Source organism: Lycium barbarum, chromosome 10 (assembly GCF_019175385.1).
Source record: "Lycium barbarum isolate Lr01 chromosome 10, ASM1917538v2, whole genome shotgun sequence".
Taxonomy (NCBI): domain Eukaryota; kingdom Viridiplantae; phylum Streptophyta; class Magnoliopsida; order Solanales; family Solanaceae; genus Lycium; species Lycium barbarum.
In genome coordinates this window covers 119,795,164-119,801,746 of record NC_083346.1, presented here as the reverse complement: position 1 = coordinate 119,801,746, position 6,583 = coordinate 119,795,164, and the positions used below count along the sequence as shown (strand labels likewise).

The following is a 6,583-nucleotide window of genomic DNA, read 5'->3' as shown; positions in this document are numbered from 1 at the left end:
TCTCATAAAATGTCAAATGTGTGAGCTTGCTCACATTATTGGCTTCACGCCAGAATAAAGATGGAAGGTTATTGTAGATTGAGAATCAATTATACAAACGGACTTTTTACAGAAAACTAAACGGGCTTGAACGTCTTTATGCTATAGATTATGTTATATATGTTTCTTTGACAGAAAACTACTACTTTTTTCATTTCTCCATCTATGACTTAAAATAAAGGGCGGACCGTTAGATCTTTATATAACTAGGGGCAGACTTAGCTAGTTTATAAATTAAGGATTAAATCATGTGAATCCAGTAGCTTATGTCTAGATTTGTATTTTATTAAGATATTCGTTATATGTTTATAAATATTTGATCGTGAATCGAATTATTAGTTTATATTAACTTAAGATTGTTATAGATAATCATAAACTTTAAATTCTAAATTCGCATGGGTCTATAACAATTATCAGATACCTATATAGTGACCTAGCTAGTTAAGCTTCCATGGTGTTGAAAGATTGTTAAGAAGGTACCTGGATTGGGAAAACTAGTCATGCTTGACTGATGAGGTTAGTGTGCAAATTCAATTGTGTATACTTCGACTTGAGCAATTCACATGTTCGTGTCAAATAACCTTATGAATGTACATTTTTGTTGAGATAAAGGAAGTCCTAATTAGCCCATGACTTTCTGACCATGTATGTCATGATTTTGTCAACTGACTTTGTTGTAATGAAGAAACATGTTTCTCTAAGCACATGGAAAAACCTTAACGTACATCACATAAATATATAGCTTCAACAACTCATATCAGCCATAGAAAGTTCAAGGTATAGACATGTAGCGGAGAACAAAATAAATTCGAAATCTAAAGAATTAAATACAGAAAGAAGTCAAGGGGTTCAACGTATCTACTACATATATACATAAAAATTAATTGATCTTGTATATACAATATAGTTTTCTAGTGAAAAGGTGTATACGGGCAAAATCGAGGACAAGATATCCTCGATTTCCTGACAAGAAAACTAAGATCATGATGATCATTGCTGGATTGGACGAATCCCAATCGGGATCAAGGTCAAGCGTTAGATCGTAGCAAGACCGAGCACCTCTGGTCCCAGGTCGTTGAGTTCGGTTAGAACTGAATACCGAGATAGGACGAGAAGGCAGTTAACCGTGATATATGAGGGTCCGAAATATCCGCCATCAGTCGGATATGGCAGCGCTGATCTCGCTCGTCAGTTACTGAAGATTTTGTACCTTATTTAGACTTGTACTAGGGTTAAGACTCCTCTATTATATAAAGAGGAGGACCCCTTTTACTTTTGGCCAGTTCTTTCATACTCACAAAACATATTAAGCAATATAATCTAATTCCAAGTGTTTATCAATCTCTCTAACAATAATAATAACAACAACAACAACATACCCAGTTGAATCCCACAATGTGGGGTCTGGGGAGGATAAAGCGTACGCAGACCTTACCCCCACCTTGGAAGGTAGGAAGGTTGTTTCCGAAAGACCCTTGGCTCAAAAGAAAACAAGGAAAACAAGGAAAAAGAGTCAGATACGGACAAGCAAATCAAAACAATGCGAAAATGAGAAATAGTAAGAGCAACAAAGTCATGATAAAACAACAAAGATCAATTGAGCTCGGTTCCGAGGACTCGAGCCAACCGATCGGTTGTTCCCTAAGACCAATCATTGTTTTATAGTTGTTTGATTGTTCCAACTCGCTTTTGCACTATTATTTATTGCTTTATAATCTTTCGTATTAAATTAAACCGCATACCCTTTGAACCGCGTATAAATTTAATTGTTATCCATTTAAGGGGTAAACAAAAGGGTTGAACAAACTCCATTGTGAGGATTTCAAGAGTTCCGATAAGCCTCTTGTCATCAACCCAGCTAGGAAAATTATTACGATATCAAATTGGATATCCACAACAAATAAGTAGGCGAAGATGATATAATCAGTCATTAAGAAGACAAACATGATGAGGAAAACTTTGATGTTTACCGATCCTTACAATGTTTTAATTTCATAAACACAATTTTTTCCAAGTAGAATAAAATTCCGCATAACATGTGTACGTAATATGATTTAACTTAAAATTCATTAAACTAGATCTGCATTATTAAATAGGTTATTCAATCCGGTATAGTAATGTACATCTTTTTAGTCTTCCCTTTTCCATTATCTACCCCATTAAACTAGTGATTAACTTTAAAAAAACAAAAGAATGAACAAGCTTAGCAAGTAATGATATCGTGACTTAATTATAGTGGTAATACAAGGTATAAACATGTTTATATATACCACTGTTAATGTTAAGTGAACTATTATAGTCCGTTTGATGATTCACTGTACCAATTACAGAAGAAATAGGAAAAACAATCAATTAAAAACAAATAAAGAAGGGCCCAACCGGGTTCGAACCGGTGACCTCTTGATCTGCAGTCAAATGCTCTACCACTGAGCTATGGACCCCTTCTCATTGGGAATCTATTTAGAATTTATTAGATAAATTAAAGCGAAAATATGAGTGCACATTTTCATAAATAAGGAAATAATCAAAATCTATCAGTAAAAAAGTAGCTTGTATAAGTGCTTATATGCTATTCATGGTATAAATTTCTCTTATTTCTTTTTACAAAGTTATACATTATCTCCTTTTTAATCTTTGAATCAACATTCTAGCAATTTTTGGCACTTCACTTCTAGATTTTCTATGTCATAAAGGTAGAGATAAAAATGCATTTCTAACAACGGCCCATATCAATTACTTTGTGAATGAGTAAAGATTTAAAAGTAAGAGTCATTTTTATGCTACGTTACTTAAATTATTTGAACAAACATTTTGTATAAAGATGATCAACATATTTGATTGAATATACATTTTACATAGAAGAGGAATTACCTGTTTTATTGACCTATATTTATAAAAATATTTCTAAATATTTTACAGGAAAAGAAACTATGAAGTTTTATCCAATTGGGCTGGCTAAGCAAACAGGGGATCCAGATAGGAGTTGGTCTACAAAGTCCGGGTTTGCTGATACCTAAAGATATATATTTCTTTTACATAGTTAATATGCATATATGTTTTACATTTTCCCATCCATTTTATTTTGTTTTATTTGTTAATCGCGTTAGCTTTTGCCCACCTCGATTAATTCCATAGGGTATTTGCTATCTCCTTACCAGCAGATGTGTCGAGTAATTCCGTTCACCAAATTTTGGACAAATGAGAAGAAATCACGTAATATTTTTGTCTTTGATGAATTTGATTATCATACTTCGTGACTTCAACTTCATTGACCACTAGGTCACTTCCTTAGTTGCCCCTTCATCCATTTCATTGGTGAGGTTTAGAGTACGAAGGTCAAACTATCTAAGTTCCATGTGAATTCAAGTCTATATATTTCTTTAAGTTCTTAGAATAAAGTTCACACGTATAGATTTATACAAAAAAATATTAAGTCACAATAATTAATAATTTAAATTTTTAGTTAGCAAGGATTCTTTCCCTTCAAAAGCTTCTTTTCCACCAGTGTACCCCTGCCTCATTGATAATAGGTTGCCATTTCAATATTTATCAACATTTTCAATAAATCTACACATATACATATGGTTTTTTTTTCTTTTCTTTTTGGTGTAATTGATGGGGAGCCTAGAGCCCGTTTGAATTGGCTTATAAGTTGCTTATAAGCTATTTTCAGCTTTTTTGAGTGTTTGGCTGGCCAGCTTAAAGTCATTTTGTGCTTAAAATAAGCTCAAAAAAATAATTAAGCTCATTTAACTTAACTTATCTAAAGCAACTTATAAGCCAAAAAAATAAATTAAACTACCCTAACTTACTTTTTTTAATTTATAAGCTGCAAACAACTTATAAGCATAAGCTCATCCAAAGCTCCTAGCCTTTTCACGAAGGATTAAGAATTAGGACCACATCTTTAAGGGACAAAGATTGCCATCGAATAGTAGGGTTCCAATATCCACTTAACTATTGAAAATGATTGAACAACCCAATATTCCCTTACTTTTCCACATATGCACTTTGGGCCGCTCAAATTGACAGATTCACTTGGTTTTTAAGAAAAAAAAGGAAAAAGCAATGCAACCTTCCTATTTTATTACTTTCTCCGTCTCAATTTTCTCAATTTATGTGATGTATTTTAATTAAAAATAAATTATTTTTCAAAAAAATTGAAACAATTAATTATAAATAATTAAATATTTATGTGACTATCAATTATTTATTAAGAATAAAAATTTTATTAAATTTATTTTCAAATATAAAAATAATCACTGCTTTCAAATGTACTACAATAAAAATGCATCATATAAATTAGAAAAGAGAAATTTCATGATTGAGAGGTGAAATTTTATGTACCTTCTTTCAACTTCAAATAACATTAACGTAAACTACTGTGAGTTGAGTTTATTCTTATTATTCTTCTGTTGATTATGAATCTAAAATGAAGTTTAAAATATTTTATAAATATGATTCAAATTTTTTAGAATCCCTACATTTTAATTTAAGTGTCTATTTAATAAGAAATATTGCTATGTACATTTGACGACTCTTTAATTTCAATATTTTATTTGACATGTTTACAATCACATCTTCAAGACTCTTTTCTTAGAGTTAATGGTTAAAAGTATGTGAAAAAAGCGATAGAGTGATAGTTGATGTGTGTTTTTAATCATTATTTCTTTTTATTTTTGTAAATTTTGTGTTCAATCAAACTAAAACACTTAAATTGAAGGCTTCAAAACATTTATAGAAACGTAATACGCATGTATTATTGGCTTGAATAGGGAGATGGATAAGCTATTTCCTGATTAGAAAAGTTCATTTTATTACATAAAAAAGGATCAGATTCTTCAACTGATTCCACAAGGCAAATATCTTTTGTTGAAAGATGACAAAATAGAAAGGACAAGAATATTTTTTTTAAAAAACTACTTAAAATAATGGAGGATACATTCACGAAGAAGGATTTTAAACCATTTCATCAAATCCAAAATGGCTTCACCTAATAGTTTGTCAAAGTTCCTCAATTTCTGAAATGAAACTGAAAATGTTGTCCTTTCATGAGAGAATATATATTTTTTAAAAAAATTAGCTATGAAATTTGTTACACTAATTTTGGCGCTAATAGCATGTAGCTAAAAAGATCTTTTGATAATTTGTCACTAAATAATATTAACAACTAATTCTTTCATTTGAGGGAAAAAGTTGTTTATCGTTGATTCCTAACACATTATAAATTAACAACAAAAGAAGCGTTTTTGATCCTTCATTTCTCCGTTTCTCAATTCCCTTTTTTATGGTAGAAAAAATCTAGTAATGTGAGAATAATATTAGCATAGAAGCCACTAGGGCACATTGAATTTTTTCTGCACATATCTAACTTATGTTACAAAAGAGATACTAAAGAATATAATAAGCATTAAGTTGAAGTTAAACTAGAAATAAAGCACTTCCTTAACTTGTCATTAAGCCTCCTTACAACATTCTGAAGCTAGAGTAAAAATTAAACTGGTCAGCTTGTCATCTTAAAACATCAAAATTCTTGACAAAAAACAAAAAAGGTAACAAGGATTAATTTAGCATTATTAGTTGAAGTAAAACTAGAAATAGAAAAAAAAAAAAATCATACAAAGCACTTTACTAACTTGTCATTAGACCTTCTTACAACATTTTTGAAGCTAGAAAATTAAACTGGTCAGCAACTAGTCATCTAAAAATATCAAAATTCTTATAGAGGAATTTTTGGGGTTGAGGAAGAAAAAGAGAGGAAGGGGGGGGGGGGGGGGGGTGTAACTTGTAAGTGATAAATTTTACAAGCAAAAACCAAAGTTGCCATTGTCAAAGTTGAGTGCATAACTTAAAGGATCATAGTGAAAACTCAACTTGTTACTCTTTTTCTTCTTCTTCTGATTCAAGAATTGAGCTTTGAATTTCAAGAAAATGCTCCTCAACTTCCTCTTCCTATACAAAAACACTAATCTTGAGTTATAACACATCTCAACGACGAACCCCATCTCTATATCAAAGTTCTCAAATACCAACCTCAACATAAAAATATTCAAAACCAAGAAAAGAGTATGTGTAGGATGAAGCAAAGAAGAGATAAATAGAGAGAATTTGTGATTTGGTTTGTTGTGGATTGTTTTATTTGGCCTGATAGATAAGGGGGTGTTTGGCTTGCAGCGTAAGGAGCAGAGGTACTGAGACAGAGCTAGTACACTGAGACAGTAGAGGAGTGACTGAGTGCTGTCTAATGTCTATCAAATGGTATAATAGGAAAAGTGGTTTTGCTTTTTTTGGATTTGGGGTTATTTGGCTTGTAAGATGGTTCTCTCTTATCTTAAAAGCCTTTTGTAGAAAGGTTTAAATTCTGTGTACTAATATACTCTCTCTATCCTAATTTATTTGACATTTTTTGTTTTTCGAAAATTAAATATTTTAATTTTGACCGTTTGTTTCAACATAGAATCGTTAGATTTTTCAAAATGAAATTTACATATTTAAAAACTACGTAAAAAGTACTATAAGTCACCATAATTAATAATCTAAAACA

General features: G+C 31.1%; 1 long non-coding RNA gene and 1 other non-coding gene across 2 annotated transcripts; both read right to left on the bottom strand.

Annotated features, from left to right (window-relative positions):
• Positions 1-2,408: 2,408 nt before the first annotated feature.
• TRNAC-GCA (transfer RNA cysteine (anticodon GCA)) lies at positions 2,409-2,480 on the bottom strand. Its single transcript has one exon. It is a non-coding gene; the product is annotated as a tRNA-Cys (tRNA).
• Positions 2,481-5,666: 3,186 nt separating this feature from the next.
• On the bottom strand, positions 5,667-6,366 carry LOC132614657 (uncharacterized). The gene is made up of 2 exons (XR_009572399.1): positions 6,073-6,366; positions 5,667-5,991 (listed from the first exon to the last, which is right to left on the bottom strand). It is a non-coding gene; the product is annotated as an uncharacterized LOC132614657 (long non-coding RNA).
• Between the last annotated feature and the right edge of the window lie 217 nt (positions 6,367-6,583).